The sequence below is a fragment of the Rhamphochromis longiceps genome, linkage group LG18, assembly GCF_057381845.1.
Source record: "Rhamphochromis longiceps isolate RC_006_pf linkage group LG18, R_longiceps_female_GT1.1, whole genome shotgun sequence".
In the NCBI taxonomy this organism is placed as follows: Eukaryota; Metazoa; Chordata; class Actinopteri; order Cichliformes; family Cichlidae; genus Rhamphochromis; species Rhamphochromis longiceps.
Genome location: NC_140574.1, coordinates 37,707,495 through 37,710,974, shown reverse-complemented (window position 1 = coordinate 37,710,974; position 3,480 = coordinate 37,707,495).

Genomic DNA, 3,480 nt, shown 5'->3' with positions numbered 1-3,480 from the left:
TATTAAGATATGTGTAATGATTTGGGGGATGGATTACTTTATCTTAATCCTCCTTCTGATTGGTATTGTTCCATATTTTCATATCTTTGAGATAATGAAGGATTTTACAACATAACTCTTGAGTGTGGTGATCACTCATAAATTGTTCTCGAACTTCATGTATTGAGTTATACTGAAAAAGGGACATGACACTATTTGTAAAAACAATACAAAAACATATCTGACTATAGTCATAGGTATGCCGTACAGTATACTTATGACTTTTGGGAATGTTTCTAACACAAATACACTCCGCTTTAACCTAAATGGGGACATTCAGTGGGAAACTTTCCTTAGGGAACTGGTAAATACAATGAACTCTGATCATTAAACACATGCATATGTTAAGGTATGTGTAACTACTTTTCGGATTGATTTCTTTATCTTAGTCCTCATTGTGATTGGTATTTGTTCTGTATTTTTAAATCTTAGACATAACGAAGGGGTTATTCTTTTTTTTAACATAACCCTTGCTTGAGTGTGGGGATCATTGATAAATTGTTTACAGACTTCATGGATAGATTTATACTGAAAAAGGGACATGATACTATTTTTAGAAAAAAAATCCCGCAACATATCCAACTATAGTCATTAGTATGCCATATGTTTATGACTTTTGGGGACATTTTTAACACAAATGATTTGGGGGATGGATTGCTTTATCTTAGTCCTCATTCTGATTGGTATTTGTTCCATATTTTCAAATCTTAGACATAATGAAGGATTTTGAGTGTGGTGATAACTCTTGAGTGTGGTGATCACTGATAAATTGTTCTCGAACTTCATGTATTGAGTTATACTGAAAAAGGGACATGACACTATTTGTAAAAAACAATACAAAAACATATCTGACTATAGTCATAGGTATGCCGTACAGTATACTTATGACTTTTGGGGATGTTTCTAACACAAATACACTCCTCTTTAACCTAAATGGGGACATTCAGTGGGAAACTTTCCTTAGGGAACTGGTAAATACAATGAACTCTGATCATTAAACACACGCATATGTTAAGGTATGTGTAACTACTTTTCGGATTGATTTCTTTATCTTAGTCCTCATTCTGATTGGTATTTGTTCTGTATTTTTAAATCTTAGACATAATGAAGGGGTTGTTCTTTTTTTTAACATAACCCTTGCTTGAGTGTGGGGATCATTGATAAATTGTTTACAGACTTCATGGATAGATTTATACTGAAAAAGGGACATGATACTATTTTTAGAAAAAAATCCCACAACATATCCAACTATAGTCATTAGTATGCCATATGCTTATGACTTTTGGGGATGTTTCTAACACAAATACACTCCGCTTTAACCTAAATGGGGACATTCAATGGGAGACTTTCGTTAGGGAACTGGTTAATACAATGAACTCTGATTATTAAACATCTGCATATATTAAGATATGTGTAATGATTTGGGGGATGGATTGCTTTATCTTAGTCCTCATTCTGATTGGTATTTGTTCCATATTTTCAAATGTTAGACATAATGAAGGATTTTACAACATAACTCTTGAGTGTGGTGATCACTGATAAATTGTTCTCGAACTTCATGTATTGAGTTATACTGAAAAAGGGACATGACACTATTTTTAAAAAACAATACAAAAACATATCCGACTATAGTCATAGGTATGCCATATACTTATGACTTTTGGGGACGTTTCTAACACAAATACACTCCGCTTTAACCTAAATGGGGACATTCAATGGGAAACTTTCCTTAGGGAACTGGTAAATACAACGAACTCATTACACATACCTCAACATATGCATATGTTGAGGTATGTGTAATGATTTGGGGGATTGATTACTTTATCTTAATCCTCCTTCTGATTGGTATTTGTTCCATATTTTCATATCTTTGAGACAATGAAGGATTTTACAACATAACTCTTGAGTGTGGTGATCACTGATAAATTGTTCTCGAACTTCCTGTATGGAGTTATACTGAAAAAGGGACATGACACTATTTTTAAAAAACAATACAAAAACATATCCGACTATAGTCATAGGTATGCCATATACTTATGACTTTTGGGGATGTTTCTAACACAAATACACTCCGCTTTAACCTAAATGGGGACATTCAATGGGAAACTTTCCTTAGGGAACTGGTTAATACAATGAACTCGGATTATTAAACATCTGCATATATTAAGATATGTGTAATGATTTGGGGGATGGATTGCTTTATCTTAGTCCTCCTTCTGATTGGTATTTGTTCCATATTTTCAAATGTTAGACATAATGAAGGATTTTACAACATAACTCTTGAGTGTGGTGATCACTGATAAATTGTTCTCGAACTTCATGTATTGAGTTATACTGAAAAAGGGACATGACACTATTTTTAAAAAACAATACAAAAACATATCCGACTATAGTCATAGGTATGCCATATACTTATGACTTTTGGGGACGTTTCTAACACAAATACACTCCGCTTTAACCTAAATGGGGACATTCAATGGGAAACTTTCCTTAGGGAACTGGTAAATACAACGAACTCATTACACATACCTCAACATATGCATATGTTGAGGTATGTGTAATGATTTGGGGGATGGATTACTTTATCTTAATCCTCCTTCTGATTGGTATTTGTTCCATATTTTCATATCTTTGAGACAATGAAGGATTTTACAACATAACTCTTGAGTGTGGTGATCACTGATAAATTGTTCTCGAACTTCCTGTATGGAGTTATACTGAAAAAGGGACATGACACTATTTTTAAAAAACAATACAAAAACATATCCGACTATAGTCATAGGTATGCCATATACTTATGACTTTTGGGGACGTTTCTAACACAAATACACTCCGCTTTAACCTAAATGGGGACATTCAATGGGAAACTTTCCTTAGGGAACTGGTAAATACAACGAACTCATTACACATACCTCAACATATGCATATGTTGAGGTATGTGTAATGATTTGGGGGATGGATTACTTTATCTTAATCCTCCTTCTGATTGGTATTTGTTCCATATTTTCATATCTTTGAGATAATGAAGGATTTTACAACATAACTCTTGAGTGTGGTGATCACTGATAAATTGTTCTCGAACTTCCTGTATGGAGTTATACTGAAAAAGGGACATGACACTATTTGTAAAAAACAATACAAAAACATATCCGACTATAGTCATAGGTATGCCATATACTTATGACTTTTGGGGACGTTTCTAACACAAATACACTCCGCTTTAACCTAAATGGGGACATTCAATGGGAAACTTTCCTTAGGGAACTGGTTAATACAATGAACTCGGATTATTAAACATCTGCATATATTAAGATATGTGTAATGATTTGGGGGATGGATTGCTTTATCTTAGTCCTCATTCTTATTGGTATTTGTTCCATATTTTCATATCTTTGACATAATGAAGGATTTTACAACATAACTCTTGAGTAGGGATGGGTA